This window comes from Ursus maritimus, unplaced genomic scaffold, assembly GCF_017311325.1.
Source record: "Ursus maritimus isolate PB19 unplaced genomic scaffold, ASM1731132v1 scaffold_12, whole genome shotgun sequence".
NCBI classification, from domain to species: domain Eukaryota; kingdom Metazoa; phylum Chordata; class Mammalia; order Carnivora; family Ursidae; genus Ursus; species Ursus maritimus.
In genome coordinates this window covers 23,191,720-23,212,557 of record NW_024423564.1, presented here as the reverse complement: position 1 = coordinate 23,212,557, position 20,838 = coordinate 23,191,720, and the positions used below count along the sequence as shown (strand labels likewise).

Below are 20,838 nucleotides of genomic sequence, written 5' to 3'. Positions count from 1 at the left end.
GGGCACAGTTCATGGTGCCCCGAAACAATTACAATGATAACACCGAAGATCACTGATCACAGATCACCATAATAAACATAAAGAAAAGTTTGAAATATTGCAAGAATTACTAAAATGTGACCTAGAAATGCAAAGTGAGCAAATGCTTTTGGAAAAATGGTGCCAATAGACTTGCTCAGCACAGGGTTGCCATAGACCTTCAATTTGTAAAAACTGTGATATCCGCAAGACACAATAAAGCAAGGTATGCCTGTGGTACTGTATCAGTAGCTGATGGGCACAACCTGAAAAAAATGGATTCTCCCAGGTGTGTTTATTTTTTTAAACAGGGGCCTTGATTGTTTGTAAAGAGTTAATCATTCTACAGTTACATAGTTAACATATTTCACATGTTCAAAACCACTATAACAAAATTGACTATTGCTTAAAACAAAACAATCCTTTTAGGGGAAACTGGTTAAAAAAAATATGTTTTAAAATCAATAGAGTTGAAGTTGCTATTAAATTAATGATATAAAGGAAAATAAACTGATTTTGATTACACATTTAATGTTAATTCAAGTGCCTCTTGATATCTCCTCAAATTAATTTAAGCTATAAAATTGCCTGTTGACAATCCGTTTTTATAAATCTCTTGTCAAGAGAGATTTGCATTATCCATAATTTAGTTCTAGTTTTTATTTAAACAATAAAAAATTGTGTTTATAATATGATTGTCATTTCTAGTTAGATTTAGCAATATATCTTAGGGACTTATTTGCACACCCTTTCTTCCTAAATCATGCTCCTTCTTTATGGATTCATTTATTTCTTAATGAAGTATGTCCTTCAGTATTTCTTCCAAGTGAGGGTCGGAAACTATGTGTCACTGTATGTCCTTAAACTTTTTTATTACCTTCTCCCTCTTAAATGATTAACATTACTTTGAATGTTATTTTTTCAGCACTTCGAAATTTTACCCTATTTTCTTCCAGCCTCTCCTAAAACTGATAAGGTCAGTCTGACTCTTCCTTTGTGTATGTAGAGCTTATTTCTCTTTTATCTCTAGTCGATTCCAAGATTTTCTCTTTGTCCCCTGATGTTCTGCAATCCCACTGCAAAACGACTAAGTATAATTCGTTTCATTTTTTATCTTTTTGATATGAGGACTCATCACTTTCTTCAGTTCAAGAAATTTTTCAGCCATCATTTCAAATACTTCCTCTCCCCTATGAACACCATTCTTTTTACTGGAATTCATATTCGACATATGTCAAAGTTTCTTAATTTTGCTTTTTCCATTTCTCTTAAATTCTCTTTTATATCTTATTTCTTTCTCTTTCTGTGCTACATTTTCCACACTTAAATCTTCTAGCCACTCATTTTTTTCATCTATGCATAGTCTACTTTATATCCTATCATTGTTTTATTTCAATGACTATCTTACTTTATTTGAAAGCACTTTTTTGGTTTATACTTGTGAAAGCAGGAAACTCAAGATTCTATACTAAGTCTTGAAGAAATAATGTTATAATATTGAGATTGTATTTCCAGAAAGTAAAATCCTAGGATTACGCTACAAAATGCACGAGAGAAAAGGTGTGTCATTATCTTAGTAGCCCTCGTACCTAGCAAACAGCCAGACGAATTGTATATCTCCAGTAAATGCTTTCCGTAATGAATTAAATGTAAACCAACTGAGTGTTAACCTTAACAGTAGCATACCCTAGCATCCTTATTACTTGTCAGTAGTTCAAGTACAATGATTCACAAACCGGAGATATGTATAAACACCTTGGGCGAACATTAAAATGCGGATTCACAAGCCTCACCACAGAGCGTCTGATCCAGTAAGTCGTGGGAAAGATCTAGAAGTCTGTATTTTTGCAACATGCATGATTTTGATTCTGGAAGCTCAGGAAGCGATCAGCTTTAGGAGTGCTAGTGATAGATAAACCGAAGATTCCTTTATGTGAGTCAGCCAGCAGAGGGGACAGTGGGGACTGACAGGAAAGAAACACCTTGGAGTGAAGAAGCCAAAGCTGAGTAAGAGGAGAAAAGTGTGAGAAAAGCTGATCCTGGCTTCATCAAGTATCATACCAAAGCTAGATCATTTAAAAAATATGCAGGTAACAAATGCTTTGTTGTTTGCTCTAGTAAAAAGCATCATTTTACAGCATTCCTGTGTTTTGTTTTAATTATTTACACACTTTCCTTTATTAATTAAAACCATTTTGAAATAGGTAGCGGAGGTTAATATTGGGCTTGTTTTCTTGTGGATCTATTTTTTTAAAGGCTTTGCTTTGAATTTTGTAGCATGATAGAATGATAATGTAATGTAATTTAGCTTAATATCTATTTTGTGTTGGATGACAGTTTTATTAAGCAGAACCAATAATCATCGTTATTCAGAGTCATAACGACCCATTATAAATGGTCTCATTTTTTTTTAACTTTAATTTTACCTCTTAGAGTATGCCTTTGTAGAATTGCTAAAATGGTTACACTTGGTTTCTTTTATAAATATAATTTTAACAATCACTATGGAAACATAAGTCATCTAGTGGTTAAGTACCACTATTCTATATATTTGATACAAAACTATTTTAGTGTCTTGGTTTCTGTTAATTAAACTTTCAGATGAGCAAATTTCAGGAAATTAAATTACCATCCTTCATGTGTTGGGAGCCTTACAATTGAGATGAATAGCCTTTTCTTTCTGGGATGCCACCTTTCTGACCCCTGTGTTTATTAGAGTAGGAATTAGCAGTCAAATTAGACAGAAAAGGACTCACCCCCAGCAGCCTCCAGAATAGCTGGATTTACAATACCCTTTTTAAAAATATTAACGAATTAAGGTGGTTTCATGTTTATTAGGCATTTTAGCTTAAAGGGAATAAATTTAGGCAACAATCAGATTATTTTCAGTCCCAACAATTGTACTGAGATAGAAATTTGGAGAGAAGAGAGAATGAAGTTATTTATGTCATGGATACTTCAGAGCAAAGAGGACGTTAGAAGTCTTCAATTTTAAGGATGTTTTATATAACATTAGATATCTCTGTAATGCTTTATAGTTTGCAGAGCATTCTCACTTGCACCGTTTCACATGGGCCTAAACTCTTTCTCTCCGAGGAAGATCATTAATATTCTGAATTTACACTGCAGGTACTAAGTGCCAGAGAAATTAACTCACACCCAAGCCAGTTACCTAGTTCTAGTAGAGGCAAAGCTTATGCTTTTTTCCACAACATCAGAGTCTTGGCAGTCAGAGCACATCCCAAAGGCTCTGGATGTATGGGAACAGAGGCAAAAGGTCAAAAAAGTTCAAAAAATGAAGGGCAAAGGTCATCTTAAATACAAACTTTACCAGCTTTATATTATTGTCCAGGGACCAGCATGCAACAATTGCTTAGAATTCAAGGAAAGTCAACCCCTTTCAGCTCCTGTCATGGGCACTATAGGTGGCTCCTGTTGCTTTTGAGTAATAATTCTATTTCATCTATACATGATTAAATATAACTTTCTTCTATAAAATTTGTGCCTGGATGAACTAAAGATGTATTTTCAAGCATTCAAGGATGCGTAGGAAGAAATCAGGTCAATTCAGGATGCAAACATGGATTATAACCAATGATGCCATTATGTAATTTCATATTTTACTTTATAGTATTCATTTATTTATTCAATAAGTAATCAGTGAATGCCAGAACTACATTTATACACTGGGTTCAGAGAGAAAAAGACAGTCTCTGACCTTACAAAGCCCATACTCTAGTTGAGGAAAAAGGCATTTGCAATACAACATGGTTAAGTATTATAAAAGAATTCATTGGCGATCATGGCAGTACAGAGGAAGAAACTTTAAACCAAACTTCCAATAACTTTTTGAAATGTTTGTTTCACTGTGATTCATTTGCACACATGCATATCAATGATTGGAAGTTTGCATGTACGTATGTAGTTATGTAGTATGTAGCTTTACACTTGCTGAGTTGCCACTGAGTTTGAAAATAAAATCATGTTCCCAAGTTTGTTCAAACAGAAAAACCTCACAGAGAATGGTAAATTAGAATTGCTTTGATTGGGCTTGGAACATGTGGTTTAATATAAGAGATATTGGGCTGTCTGTATTAATCGAGGTCTTGATAAGCCACGCTGATAGCATTTTAAAAAGCCTTGGATAAATTAATGAAAGAAATGCTTTTATTTTTAGCCTCACAGATAAACCCACAGTTTCTGGGTTATAATCATCTCTTAAAACATTAGAATCACTGGAATCCTATGACTACCCAGGAATTCTGCCAGTCTAGCAAAGTCTTCAAGATAAAGATAAAAAAAAAAAAAAAAAAAAAAAAAAAAAAAGTGGGGCGTTTCTGTCAATATGTCCTGGGTCTATAAAGCTCTTGGTCATAAATTATTGTCATCTGAAATCCATGCTCTCCACTTGGGTTTTAGGTCAATTAGTTACATCCATTGGATAGTATAAATAATGCAAATTACAGGAGTTTATCAAGTTGGTTGGTTATATTTATATTATCTCTACGTAAAAACAATCATGGAGGGGCGCCTGGGTGGCGCAGTCGTTAAGCGTCTGCCTTCGGCTCAGGGCGTGATCCCAGTGTTCTGGGTTCGAGCCCCACATCAGGCTTCTCCGCTGGGAGCCTGCTTCTTCCTCTCCCACTTCCCTGCTTGTGTTCCCTCTCTCGCTGGCTGTCTTTCTCTGTCAAATAAATAAATAAAATCTTTAAAAAAAAAAAAATCATGGAGTATGGAATAAGTCGTTGTAGCCAAATTCTGAAGCCTTCACTATTTTTGATATAATAAAACAAAAAAACAATAAGTTTTTTGCCCCAAGATTTAGTTTCTTACCTAGAAGATGAGGATAATACCCACCATGTAACTCTATTGTTAGGAGCAAACATAATATATCACATAAGGAACTGGGATAGCACATGGCATAGGGTAGTTTTTGAATATCAGTGATCATTCCTCTTCATGTTTGGCTATAAAGCCTGTGCTGGATTATGTTTTTATCATTTAAACACACCTTAGGACATTACACCAGAGGCATTCAGTCAAAAAATTTACTTTTTTATTTTGTGGGGCCATCAAACTCACCAGCCAGTGATTGGGCTGGCCCAGATGGGCCAACCACTCAAAATATTCCTTGGGTTGCATTTTCCCATCAAAAAAGGTTTCCCATCAAAAAAAGGTTTCCTCTTAGTTCTAGTGTTAAGTGATGCCTGGCACTCTATTATAATACATATGCTGAAGTATGTATAGTGAGGAAGAATTGGGGATGCTTTCTGAAGTTCATCAGGGCATCACAATACCATTTTTTTAAACAGTGGATTAAATATAGATGCATTATTTGACACCATATGGATAGTTAAGCTTAGTTGGTCAGAACTTGGTGCTAATATGTCAGGTTAGGGTATTCAGTCTCCCCTATGCACTAATTACAATCTGATTGATTTTTCACTCCCTGGGTTTTTGTTTTGTTTTGTTTTGTTCTGGGCTCACTGACTGCAGCTGTAACTTCAACTTGCCAATGTACACCATTGCTCACAAGAGGACCAGATGAGTGTGTGAATGAATTTATTGCCAACCCTTTCCTACTCCAAAAACAAAACAATTTTGTAGATTTGTTGCTGATGGGTCATAGCACCATCTTCATATACAAATAACAGCATTTCATATGGCGCTATTTTCAGTGTAAATGATAATAGAGATCATGAGGAGACAGTACAAATTATCTTGGGCCATTGTCTTATTTATAGATTAAAGTACAATTGTGTTTTCTACAGATTTACATTCTGACATCTTAGTTAATTATGTTATTTGCTTCTTTTATGCTCATTCTCCCCTTAGGTCTGGTTGGACTATTCTTTTCTTCAGCATTCTTTCCCTTGTTAGATTGTTTATTTTCTCTGAGTGGCAGAATACCTTTTTTTTAATTATTATTATGAGAATGCTAAGTATTTACCTAATTACCCTTTAGAGAACATTGGAAGACAATGCAGTTGAACAAATGGATGAATACTGGAAAAGGATTACTGAATAATTGTATTATTTCTCAAAGTCTCGGTGACTTATTTTTCTTACCTTCACATATTTTTCTTCTAGGTTACTATTTTTTTTTATGATAGTTTTCAAGCTTATAGCTGGTAACTTTTTTATTCCTGTTCGAAAAAATATCCTGGGAGTGTGAAAGTGCTCAGATATATATTATTTTTTAAAAACTCAATATTTTAAGAACTTATTTGTTCATTTATTTAGAATGGAAAAGCATCTAATTCAGTATTTATTACATTATGGATTTCAGTTCCTATTGAAGTTTAAAGAATTTCAAATCAAATCTTATGTCAACCCCAAAATTGAAAAACTGATGTAAATAAAAGAGCATAGGCCCAACACAAATAATCAGACGGAAAAGAATCTCATTGATTCATTTAGGGAGTCAACTAGCCATCCATCATACAATTATTGAGATCCTAAATTTTGTGCCAGGAATTTCTGTAGATGCAAAGGTGAAAATACATAATAAATCCTAGCCGAAAACATGATAATGAATGTGTAAATAAATTAGCACTGTTACAATGTAGTCAGATCTATCACAGAGATACATAGAGTCACTGAGAAACCACCTAGCCCAGCGGATAATCTAATCTGGCAGACAGTTCAACTCGAAATGCATTCTGATTGTTGCCAAGCAATTTTTATTAACTTTTGTACTGGATTGGTAATCTTTAAATTTGTTTCATTCCTTAAGTACATATTATCCAGGAGTAGGATGAATAATAGAATTTGATGAATGATAGAATAAAGGGTCACATGGGATTAAACATTTGTAAAACAAAAAAATAATTTAAAAAGTGGAATTCATTCCTAAAATGGAGAAGTGACGGCAAAATTAGGAACATGTTCGCGGAAACTCAAAAGCATAAGCCCGGCATTGACAATCTGATTCACGGCTCTCTTACTGTCTATTCACATTGTTCCTTTAGGGGAAATTTGACAATGATGTCTCGCAAACGTGTTGCCACTTTCAAAGCTTCTTGCTAGCATTTTAGCAAAGTGGAAAGCAGTTCTGGCATTTTGGATAAATGTTCCCCAAATCTTCCCTGCCAGACATCTCATTAAGTAGAAAGCCTCAATAGAGTAATATAGAAAAGCAATTTTAAATAGAAGTTTGATTCACAACTGGTGATTTTTGTAAATAGTATTCTGGGAAGTCTTCTATGCTTTTTATGGACTTAATTTTACTGTTGGAGTTGTATACCTCTTCTCATCTATTGTGACCAGTAATATTCACCCAGCCACCTATTATTCCTTTTCAAAGAGAATGGACTTTAGATAAATTTTTAAAACAATTCCATAATTAACAGAAGACTATGCAAGAAATGACTATTTCTGAAAGGATTATTTACTTATGTTCTCACATACATATTCTCTAAAACCTTAAATGCATCTCCTCCTCCCTAATGGGATGATACTTTTTAATAATATCATTATAGCCCTTCTTTTAAATACTGTGTTGTTATAATTATCTCTGTATAATTGTGATTCTGTGCCTAAAAGTTGATGCCTGAGAACAGAGATTTTCATTGTATACACCTTTGTATCTCCAATCTGGCCACAAACTTTTATAAGTACTTAACTTTTGGTGAATGGCATGATTTATCAATGTTTGATGCTTGTTAATAACCACTTACTTTTAAAATAAATACAGCTTTCAATGTGTTTATTGTCTTTGTCTAACATTTCTGTTTGCTAAAGTTGGATGAAACAATCCTGTGCAATCCTCCTCTCTATCTGGATTGTCTTTGTCTCATTCTCTCTTGGTTGGCTACGGAAGTAGCCTTCTTACTACTTACTTGACGTAGTGAAATGTCACCACTCCATTCTATGTCTCACTTTACTCCCAGAGTGGTATTTTCAACACTCATATCTGATTATGTCATACTAATGCTTCCGAACCCTTCAGTGACTGCCCATCACTCTACAGTGAATATAGATTCCGATGTTATTGTACCTAGACTTAGTTCCAGGAATATGGGTTAAGTCCTGTCTTTTCATTTTTTCCTCCAGGTGCCTCCCATTTGATGCTCGTTAAACATCATTGATTAAGCGCTGTATGACTGAATAAGTGAAGATGGCTATTGTAGTCCACTTGTGCCAAAATTTCGACAGGTGAGTTAGTTCATAGAAGTTTCTAATGGAGCTGTCTGAAAGGGGGATAGATGCTTTGGAAAGCTTTTCACACACTTGCCTGTTCATAAAAATGATCTGAGGTTTGTTTTTTAAAAAAAGATTTCTGGAGTCTGAATTGCCAAAGGAAACTTGAGAATCTTTATTTTTGTAAAAATAATTAAATGATTCTCATGTTCAGATAGGTTTGGGGAGGATCTCTTGGAGTAGCAGTTAATATCTAGAGACACGATTCCTACTCATTGTGGGAAGCTGGGCTTTGTGACCCTAAAATCATTCACTTCCACAAAGTTTAGGGTACTGTGATTCAAGTGGAGATCACAGTTTTTACATGTGTAGATCTAGGTGACTGACTTAGGATTTACCTGAATGCAGGTAGGAGGAGGTTGGGGACAAGCAACTGCATCCAAGTATTACTGGATCTAGAGAGTTTTGACCAGTATATACTAGTCAATGTACTAGTTATGTATGTACTAATATGACTGGTTTTGAGTGGTATGTATTAGTTACCTACATACCCAGTATGTATGAGGTACACTTCCAGGTGTTGACGATATGCAATAACAACACACACAATCTCAGTGTTCTTTCAGCTAACATGTCCCAACTCGCCATGCTTGTCTCCAGAACTCTCCAGTTAAGCATTATTTTCATAGTCCCTTGGCTCTTAGGCAAATTGAAAATGATCATCCCCAAAGAGCCATCATTATCCTTGTTAAAAATAAATGTCCTGGTGTTTTAGTCTGACTGAAAACTTCAAATGGGTTCCCATGTGCTCTGAAGGTATAATGGCTGAGTTCAGATGATCAGACACCACTTCTCACCTTTTGGAACCTATTTATATCATGATGAGAAGTTCATTCTAGGCCTACCCCTGAGTCTCGGACCACTAAGCATCCTATCATTTTAATTGGAAATCCATTGTATTTTTTATTTTTATCTTCTTCCTCCATTTTAAAAGGTTATTGTCTCAACCAATACAGGAATTAAGTGTACAGACAGACTAGTACATAGACATTTACATTTTATATATGTTACAGGAAGCACAAAAGATTATTTTATCTAGGGCTGCCATATTTTGCTAGAAAATAGGTGGTAAAGGGTTAAACCAAATACTCAGTTTTCTACTTCTGGGTTTCTCACAGAATGACAAGAACTACTGGGATTGTGTGGGAAATCATGAATCAGTTTATAATGTATTCCACAGACACTGATTATAACCATCATGTTAGATCTATTTCCACATGCCACTATCTCCATGCCAGATGTAGGATACAGTACCTGGATAATACATGGAATAATTATGAATCCTTTACTTAAAACCCAGTCCTTAACCATGGGTATTCGTCACTCTGGATTTTAAACCTTGACATTTACATCTACTGTAATAATGTCTATGGTGATAGAGTTGGACCCTTGGGATCTCAATCACTAGGATTTTGCCTTTCCTCTGAGAGAAATCTTTTAAGAAAGTTGAATTTCATGAACATTCTCTTGAAAGACTATTGGCTTTGGTCTCTTTAGATTTCAGCCACTTGCTCAGATACTCATTTTAATTAGGGATAGAACACAAGAAAAAGAATTGTACTTAGCCCTCTTCTATATGGAAATACTACTACTGTTGCTTAATTATTAAGAATAGAATTTAATGCACCTACTCTATTATAGTCTTCGGGGCAATGAATTATTTCATTGTCTCTTAACTCATTTTAAAGCTATTTTTATCTTTTGAACTTGGCATTTTTCTCCTCTCTTTGATAATCCTATGCATAGTTCAAGCTATACCAGGTAGGAGAGTGAAGTAAGGAGACTAGTTCCTACTTCACAAGCTGTGAAATTAAATGAGATATAAAATACAATAATATAGTGACTGGCACTTTAAATCTATACATTAAAATTACTGTGTAATTTATCTGCATTTTATGGGATGTTAAGAAACAGAGGTTTGGGGGCGCCTGGGTGGCACAGCGGTTGGGCGTCTGCCTTCGGCTCAGGGCGTGATCCCGGCGTTGTGGGATTGAGCCCCATGTCAGGCTCCTCCGCTATGAGCCTGCTTCTTCCTCTCCCACTCCCCCTGCTTGTGTTCTCTCGCTGGCTGTCTCTATCTCTGTCGAATAAATAAATAAAATCTTTAAAAAAAAAAAAGAAACAGAGGTTTGAAATGCCTATGACTTGGAAATTATACTTGTGGTGATGGAAGTGATTTCAAACATTGTCAGCTTCCTAGTACACCTGATGTTTGTACAAAATGTGGTGAGTTAAAATGATGGCCCTGAGGCAGGTGATATTTTCTACTCTACATTTTTGTTTTTAGTCCTATGTGGTGGGGCACCTGGGTTGCACAGCGGTTAAGCGTCTGCCTTCGGCTCAGGGCGTGATCCCAGCGTTGTGGGATCGAGCCCCACGTCAGGCTCCTCCACTATGAGCCTGCTTCTTCCTCTCCCACTCCCCCTGCTTGTGTTCCCTCTCTTGCTGGCTGTCTCTCTCTCTGTCGAATAAATAAATAAAATCTTAAAAAAAAAAAAAATCCTATGTGGTAGTCAAGGCTTAGATTTCTTGGTATTTCATTTCTCTGTAGTATTACTCCCATATCAAACAAAAACAAACAAACAAAAAAAAAAGATTATGGCAGATGCATACAGTCCAACTGCTACATTTTCACAAGGAAATTCTTTTAAAGGCAAAGTCTACTAAATTAAATCTAAGGACAATAAAAGACCATATTGAAATAAGTTCATATTAAAAGTGGAACTCAGCACATACAAAAGCTGAAAACAAAATAATAAACATCAGTTTTGTTTGTTTGTTGTGTTTGAGTAAACAGTTGTGTAGGTGTGGATGTTTTGGAAAAAGGAAGAATTTTCAACAAGAGCCAAGAATGTTATGGTGATTTCTGTGGGTATATTTCCAAAGATCAGAAAAAAATATACAGGTCACTACCTGGGAATTAAGAAACATAAACTCTTACATAAACAACAGAGCCAGAGGACAGCAAATGAACCAGCTTAACTTGGAGATTTCCTGAAATTTCATTTACAGTTTTAAAAAAATAAGACATGGAGAAAATGGGCTTTCTCAGAACTGGTCTATATGTCCATGGAGTGGTGCAATTGAAGAAAACGAGGATATCAAAATAAATATCCTTTTTTGTTTTATTTATCAGAATGAGGGAGATTTTTACTAATCACCATGCTGTAAATGTAAGGGAGTTAAAGCTTTAAATGATTTCCTTCACCGTTCACATTTCCCTGGGATCTTTTGAAGACGACTGCATCACACACAAACATATTTTTTAAAGTGGTAAATTAAAAAAGAAGAAGGTGTCTCTCTTCTCTCTCTTCCGTGAGTTTTTTTAGAAGCCCACATTTATGTATTTATCATTGTAATTAGGATAATTCCCAATACTACCGCTGACACTGCCATCTACCATGTATATTATACAGCAGGGTTTCTTAAATTTTTCTACATTATAGCAATCGTTGAAAATAGCATTTGTATAGCACACTGGGAAGAAAAAAAAAAAAAAAAGGAGGCTTCTTCCAGCAGAGACCAAAAGCTAGGGAAGGTCTGGGCCCCAGGCCCACCCCAGAAGCCCTGAGGGTTGTAGGAGTCACTATCCCGGCTCACACGCAGCACATTTGCACACATCATGGTGTATCGGCATACCAGTTGGGAAGCTCTGTGTTTGATATGAAAGAAGTGGTAACATTAAAACAAAACAAAACAAAACAAAAAAACCCCACATGCTCCTTTGTTTGTTTGTTTGCTTGAGCCTAAATTTTAGCAAGAGATATTTCTGTATTTTGTATCTCAGCTTTCTTTTGAGATTTTTTCCAGTGTCCCCAGTGATGAAGATGATGAGAACTAAATATTTGAGCTTTATGTCTCAAGTAAATGCAGTCAGCAAATGTGAATCTTTTCGTGGTGACTTGGGTTTTTCTTTTTTTCTTGAAATTTTCCAAGAAAAAATTGAGAGTTCAACGTAGCAAACTGAATTTCTGAGCAATCGTTCCTGAGGTAATTATTGATGGTTGGAGGGGAAAGGGTAAGGTGGCATACCTAGGTAACTTTATTTATTTTATTTTAAGCATCCTTTATTTTTTTTATTTTTTAAACATCTTTTATTTTTTAATCTAAAATGTAATGTTGTCATCTAACTAAATCTCATATAAAATGGAGTGAAGCATGCCAAGCAGTTTAACTTTAGAGAGAAATGTCTTTAAGATGATTAGCAAGGTAAGAGGAAGACAAGAGAGGAAAGGAGAGGAGGTGGGGGAAGTAGAGAGACATCAATTTCTCTTACTGTGTTCAAAATTTAACAATTCTTTCTGTCTAGAAATTGTTATATGTAGCTTTAATCTCTTCTACTACAACGCAACTTCATTTTCTCTTTTTATGTCTTGGAGGACAGAGGTTCCCAAGAGTGTAAAAAAAAGTTAAAGAATAACCAGCTCTACAACCACGATTGGGTAATGTTGACACAGCTATAAAATAAAAGCTATTCCACTTGTTCTATAGCCCTTAAACTTTGGAAAAGTGTCCAATAGTGGAAAATTAAAAAAAAAAAAAAAGTCTGCCTTGTTTTGCAGAGGAAAAGGATCATGTCTATCCATGATAGATTGGGTCAATTGTATTTCTTTCCAGAGCTTTTAAAAACATAACTGAAGGCTGAAAGAAGTTGTATGTCATCATTATGATGTTGGTAACCTATGACACTTAAGTAATTGATTCTTATGTTCATTGTGCTTTATTAATAATCCTCTGTATATTTCCTGACACATTATCCGGTTCCTACTTCCATAACAATCTCTTCAATTTTGAAGATAGTCTCATTGCAACATGTACTCATGAGGGCTGGTCTCATCTGATGGAGAATGAGATCATGTATCAGGAATACCCTCAGAGCTTTTGTGACCTTAAAACCAGTGTGAAATTGGATCACAATTACAGAAAAATACCCAGTCTGTAACTATTTGTCTCAGACTTCTTAATGGCAGCTCTTGTACTTGAAATGACTTAAGACTGCTCAACATCAAATTCTTTCTGAGGAACTTACTGAAGTACATTTGAAGTTTATCATACTCCTAGGAAGTTTTGGAAAAACTGTTGGTTTCAACATATGTGTTGAAACAATGGGATTTTTCTCCTCCCTATAGGACACGACGGATCCATTTTATTTTCATTTTGTAATGCAGAGCACATGAAACTATACCAGCTGTTTCTAACATAAGATTTCTGATGATCCTCAGCACATATAATGCATTAGATTTACCCAATATATTCACTGTTTATTAGAGTTTTATTGCAAACATTGAAGTGATACAAACATGGTAAAAATGTCTAGAAATTATTAAACACATAATTATTAAACACACTGTAATTATTCCATAGCATTTAGAGAAACAAGGTGAGTTCGTGCTATGTCACTTATTATCTAGAAAAAGTTCTTGCTCTCAGATTTTTCCAAACTGATAATTAATATATTCTTTTTAAAAACATATTTATTTATTTTAGAGAGAGAGAGAATGAGTGCAAGTGAGGTGGGGGGAGTAAAAGAGGGGGAGGAAGAGAGAGAGAGAATCTGAAGGGGACTTCATACCCAGCGCAGAGCCTGAGGAGGGGCTCGATCTCACAACCCCGAGTTCATGACCTGAGTCGAAACCAAGAGTCCAATGCTCAACTGACTGAGCCACCCAGATGCCCCTCCAAATTGATAATTAAATAAATCCTGAGCACTAGTAGATTTTGAGGAGAATGTTGTTTTCTTTTTTCTTTCTTTTTTTTTTTTTTTTTAGATTCATTTATTTATTTGAGAGGGAGAGAGAGAGCGGTCAGCAGGAGGGGCAGAGCAAGAGGGAGAGGGAATCTCAAGCAGACTCCCCGCTGAGCTTGGTGCCAGACTTGGGGCTCAATCTCATGGCCCTGAGATCATGACTGAGCTGAAACCAAGAGTCAGAAGCTTAACCAACTGAGCCACCCAGGTGCCCTGAGAAAGTTATTTTCTTCATGTGAAACCTCTGAACTTCTGTTTAGAGAAAAGATTTCCAGATGCCCACACAAGAAAACTTTTACTTGTAAATACATTTCTGTGATGGTTAAATTTATTTCTAGAACACTATCAACTAATGATTTTTATTAAGCCATTTTACAGGTTTGAGTTGATATAAAATATGTCATTTCTGAGTTATGATTCTTTTACTAACTGAACATATTTTCTATCAAATAAACCTTACTATTTTTTGGTTTTTTAGATTCTTGATTGAACTCTCAATTAATTACAGTACTACCTTTTCTATGAACTTGGCAGGTCTAAAGTTTTCTCTTTAATTCAATAACAAATTTGAGTGAATTTATTTTGGCATCATATGGAATTAGTTTAAATGATCTTTTGTTAAGGTAAGTTCGGATTAAATAACAAAATTTAATTTCAGAAGTGTAGCTCCATTCACCCATTTAATTGATTCTGTTTGCCCAAAATATGGATTAATATAATTAGTGAACTGTATTCATTAGAAAGTAGAAAAGTCAAAATAATTTCCTGATTTGATTATTAGTGATACTGTTATACGTTCTTGCCAGTTTCTATATATACAGCTATATAAAACAAAGTAAAGTTATAGATGAAGTATTTTTTTTTAGACAATCACGTGAGGTTCCTTCTAAATCATTCAGCAGCTACACAGAAAACTGCTATTTTGATTGAATACCATTTTGCAAAGGTAATTAGCACTATTGCATTTAAAAGTTATTGCTATAGTGTAATGGATAGGTAGATTGTGTCTCTGGTTGCATGCTGAAGAATTTTCTTCATCTGTAGATTAATGAGGACATTTTAACATGAAGCCCATATTTTAAAAGTATGAAGAAAGGGAGTGCCTGGGTGGCTCCGTCAGTTGGCTGTTAGATTCTTGACTTTGGTTTGAGTCAAGATCTCAGGGTCCTGGAAAGGAGCCCAGTATAGGGCTCCATGCTCTGCGCAGAGTCTGCTTGTCCCTCTCCCTCCTCCTCTGCCCCTCCCCTTGCTCTCTCTCTAAAAATGAATAAATAAAATATTTTTAAAAAACCAATACAAATATGAAGACAAAGGGGGGTGCTATCCTGATCTACAGGTTTGGGGAATTCTTTTCTTTCTGCCCCAGGAGGTTATTTGTTTGGAGGTCAAGTCCAAAGCCTACCTGTGTAAAATTCCCATAGTTGTCTGGCCCTGAGCTTCACTTGGAAGTCTAGTTATATACATTTCACCTGCAGGACCCCACCATCTGTTGTGAGCCCATATTTTTAATGCAGTCTGGCTTACTCTTTAGCTGATGGTTGATAAACATCTAAACAACATGTGATACCGCTTCCCAACTGCCAAATTAGTAACATTTCACTGAAATTGGAAAACACAAATGACATAATTACAGTGAGATCAAACACTTTAAAACACGGATAGTGGAAATGAATTGATAATTCCTCTAAAAAATCAATTTTGTAAAATGCATCAAGAATCTTAAAATATTCGTATCATTTGAGGCAGTAAATTCTATTTCTGGAAAAACTAGAATACTGATCAAAATTTGTGTTGAGAGGTGTTTATAACAGTGATGTTTGCAATATTGAGATAAATATTTCATTGAAATTAAACGTCCAACAAAATGGAACTGGGTAAATAATTATAATGCACTATATGAGGAAGAGAGATTACTAATAATTAAATTGTAAGATTATTTACAATATGGGAAATATGTTGAAATAATGAAAACTGACAATTGAAAAATAACTTAAAAAGAATACATAGATTTATGAATCATCATATCTACATGTGTGTGCATATCTACATTTGCAGCTATTTCTGCAGCTTTGTATCTAACTATATTTAAAGTGCGTAACAACCTTCAAAGAGATAATGAAATAATTTGTCTGTTCTTTTGAATTTCTTTATACTTTTCTGCATTCTCAAAGTTGCATAAAATTAGATGAAATTATTTTTATAATCGCAAAAATCTTATTTTAAAAATGGACTCAGCTCTTGGTAGTGGAGAAAAAGAATACCCTTCAACAGCTGGTGTGGACCTGTCTAACCACAAAAAACACTATCAGATCGTCCCCATATACTGAAATGTTCTAGCACCTCCCATGGGTGACAAAATGGGATAGATTTGATAACTTGCTTTGTATAATTATTATCAATACTTGAAGCACTTGGCTTAATGCATACTAAAATTCCCAATGCATCCCTTTTGTCAAGTGTTAGAACAGTAAGATTAACTTGAGAGTTTTTCTAGAATCACAAAGAAGGTGTGAAAATAGTAACTAAGAAATAATTATAAAATACTACAGAGCAAGACTTTTATAACTTGCCAAATATACTATAAAATTATTTTTTTCCTGTGAAGATGATTTCAATGTATACTTCAAGTGCCTTTTTTACAAGCAATAGTGACTTTGCAGAACTTGAATCTGCAATGGTTAGCAACTAACTGGAGTTTCTTAGTTTCACTTAGGGTATTTCAAAGCCAAATCTTAGAGTTATTAAAGGATCCTTATGTTAGTACTAACAATTACTGTGTTTTGTTATATTGCCTCCAAGCCGGTAACTAGAGAAACAGAAGAATGGTCTTAGGAAAAGAATAACTTGGAAATATGCCTAACTTCTCAATCCCGTCCCAATAACAGAAGCCTATGGAAGAACAATGGTGTTATCAGATGATTTTTGTTCATGGGAAACACTGCAGCTAACTTTTATTTTAGCACTTTTTTATTGAATAAATATAGGTATGGGAAATATTTATGAATGAATTGAATTGAGTTAATGTGTATGAAGTTTGCACGGCACCAGGCACACCATAGCACAGTGTTCCGTGCATAATAGGAACAAGTTGAAAAGCATGTGGAATGAATGAATAAATGATAGGCATTTAATGAACCCTGACTCCCTCCCCTTCATCCCTGTTTCTTCCTTAACTGATAGCTATGTCAAAAATTCAAGTCTGCAGTCTGGCCTGGAAAATTTCACATTAAAAACAATACAAAACAGGGGCTCCTGGGTGGCTCAGTCAGTTAAACATCTGCCTTCAGCTCAGGTCCTGATCTCAGGGTCCTGGGACTGAGCCCAGCATGGGGCTCCCTGCTCAGCAGGAGTCTGCGTCTCTCTCTGCCTCTCCAGACCCAAAGCCCAACTTTCGTGTGTGTGTGTGTGTGTGTGTGTGTGTGTGCTCTCTTTCTCAAATAAATAAATAAAACCTTTAAAAAAAGAACAATACAGAACAAACAAAACCGTATTTTCAATGTACAACCCAACAAAATTAAATTTATTTAATACAATTTTTAAATTTCCAGAGTAAAGTAAGTTCAAATAGTAGGAAAAATGTTATGGTTTTTAGTTAAATTAAGCCTCAGAAATCTGAAAAATGTTATATGTACTTAAAAAATAACCCCATAATGTATGTTTTCATGATTAAAATAAAATTAGTTGTATACCCCTATAGTGTTATTACTGTAATGACAGCTACAATCATGGTGAATTTGCATGAAGAACATAATTTTGCTTTTGCCATAGTGATGTGACTTTGATCACGTGTGGCTATTACATTTTTAATGGATGCTTAGCAACTGAATCTATAGCTTTTGTTTGGTAATCTCTATTTTAGGGAAAAAACCACATTCAACAGGAGTTAGAAAAAAAATCTGTTTTTTATATTGATTGATGCTCATTAATTGTTTACCAAGATATTTAAACATTCCCCAAACTCATCTTCTGAACAAATCATTTGCAGAATCATAGGGAACTGAAGCATAATTGATGAGACTAGCTTCAACAAATGCCTTGTGACTTGAATTTTATGTGTACTTTATATACATGGTTTTATGGGTAGCAAGAACTGAGTGATATATTTATCTTTGGGTAGAATTTTCACCAGTGAGCTAAGAACTTTCATATCTTTGCTTGGGCTAATTTGAAGATGATCTGTGTTTGTTTGAAAATAATTTTAAAGTACTGAACTACCCAGTAATACTGAGTTTCATTAAAAACTACAAATGCAAAGCAATTGAAATACTGATCATTTAAGAAAAGGGGAGGAAAAGAAAATGAGAAATGGTTTTATTTTTCAGTCAATATGTCATTGCTGATTAAAGAAAAATATGAGACTTCATTGTATGCTACAAAGGAGGATGACATCAAAGTGTCCTCTTGGTAGCCAGCTAGCTATATAAACCACAAAAAGAGCTGCATTAAAAACACAATACTTTGAAACAGTAATTTTTCAATGCTATGTAAATACGGTGGACATTTTAAATTCAAAGATAAGCAGAATCAGCAGATAGTGACAGTTTTAAATTTGCTAAAAATCAATAGAAGAGCAGTAAAATGCAATTTTCCTAAACCGGGCTGTAACTTCAAGTGAGCTGAGCCATTCTTGATTCAACTGAGAGATCTTTTAATAGGACTTAAGAAAGTGGATTTAACATTGTTTCATTTTATTATGAGTTGAGCAATACCAATGTGAAATGCTTTGAAGTAATCTACATTCTATTTTTATTAGCTTTTGAGATTCTATATACATATTTTATGTTCTTTCAGAAGCTTAAATAATATTACATTCTAATTATTATTTGCAGATGGTATTTGTTTTTCTCATAATGACCAGTCAGAAATCAGTGCTCTGAGTTCCATGAAAAAGAATCATTTCTTGTTGAGTAGCAGTTACTCAGTATGCATTCTAGCTCTCGCTTTCTCAGAGGGAAAGATTTAAATAATGTATGGCGGGTTCCTTTGTAATGAGGCATTCTTTTTTTATGTTTTGTTGTGATTTTGTCACTTTAGAGGAAATGTCGTTAGTTAAAGGGTCACAAATCATATCAAGGATTTCACCAGTGCCATATAATTGATCTATATATCTTTTAATGGGGGGGTGAACATCATTCAAGGCTCTTGGGCATTTAATTCAAATGCTAAATTTAAGAACCATGAGCATATTGACATGTTAGAAAAAGATATAGAATTGTGTGCATAAAACAAGACCTGGGTGAATTTTTTTTTTCTTTTCCCTTTCTTTCTCATTAAAGATTGATCTAAAGATTTTTTTTGAGGGAGAGTTATTTGATAGCCATAGTCACTTTTTTGGTTCCCAGAGTGGTAATAAAAAAATCGTTCAATAAAACACAATTTCCCTTTTCTCTTGTGTCCGGTATTCCCTTCCCCTTCAAATGCAGCTGTTTTCTTAAAGCTTCTTTCAAAAGTGAAGACCATGGGAAGAAAAAAAAAAAAAAAAAAAAAAAAAAAAAAAAGAATTTCTAAAGAGCCTAGAAGCTTTTTAAACATCGGATTGAAGTCTTGCTTCTAAGTGTGGCTTCTAAAATAGGCTATCTTGAAATAATAAAAAGAAAAATAACAAATCTCCGTAAATTTTATTTTAACAAAAGAGTAGGCTTCCAAAGGTACCCTTCATTATTCTGTCATCTCTTTTCTTAAATGTTTCTTGCATGTGAAGTCACTTGTATCCTCTAGCACACCCGACTTGTTCGGGTATTGATATTTATTTCGTGCATTTCTTTTTATTGCCTACACACTTCGCTATTATGCCATGTCAGGCCCTTTGTCAACGGACAGTCTGTGTAGCCCTGTATTTGGGATACATATCTAGGAGGCATAATAAGTAGCAGCGACATATAGAACACAAATCAACAACCTCATATACCAGAGAAAATGATTTCTTTTACCAAAGTTCTGTAATATTCTCTTAAAACACTAGCATGTTAATTTTACCTGTTTTCCAAAGAGCATGTCATTATTATTGACATGCTGCTGGCTTTATGGTCCCAGGATGCATGAATTATTAGTGTTGCTTGACATTTTTAAATCCCTAACTCTATAGCCTATAGCTATACTTCCCGTTAGCTATTACGGGTTTAAGAGGCCATGCTAGTTCTTGATCAATGATTGCTCAGTAACTCAGAGGTGTCAGATTCTCTTGTGGGCTTAAAAAAAAAAGAATCCCGGTTGTTATTTCTGGACTTTATAAGTCTTTATCTAAATAAAATTATAAAGTGTTGTTATGTATCCAAAGTGTAGAGAACATCTATCCTGATTTTTGTGAAGAAACCACACTTGCTTTTCCTTTCTAACGTTATTTTTTTAACAATAAAACAATATTATTCAATGCAATTACTATTCAAATTTAGTGTCATTAGTCTCTAAATGCTTTAGTCTCAAAGTATTCAATGAAATATTATAACAGCACTATATCATACATAATTGAATATGTCTGAATATTTATTATCCAAAAAAGTCCACCTGATTAGAAAGAATAATGAAATATTTGAGTTACAAAAATGCAGCATGTTTATGAGTCTTTAATTTTCCAGGGACAACATACTGATTCTTACTAGACCGAGTTTTTAAGTGGTTATTTGCTTGTCATGGAAAGATATAAACACCGAAAGCATGAAACATAAAAACAGAAATATCAAGGCATCTGCTTTTTTCCCAAGAATTGTCATCCTTTTATTTATGTCTATTTGCATTCTCAGTGTGTTTTTCAGTGTGTGAAGATGTTAACTGAATCCCAAATTTTTAAATATTTAAGCAAATCAACGCATTCTTGGGGGATCTTTAATTGTTAAAGAATCACAATAGAGATATATTTTATTTCTTTTTTTTTT

General features: G+C 34.5%; 1 long non-coding RNA gene across 3 annotated transcripts in view; it reads left to right on the top strand.

Moving 5' to 3' along the window:
• LOC103669345 overlaps nt 1–9,053 on the top strand; it is an 80,390-nt gene extending 71,337 nt beyond the window's left edge. For all 3 annotated transcript variants that reach the window (XR_005834102.1, XR_005834101.1, XR_005834103.1), the window contains one exon: nt 8,074–9,053. This is a non-coding gene — a long non-coding RNA (uncharacterized LOC103669345). The remainder of the gene's footprint in view (nt 1–8,073) is intronic.
• Nucleotides 9,054–20,838: the final 11,785 nt, after the last annotated feature.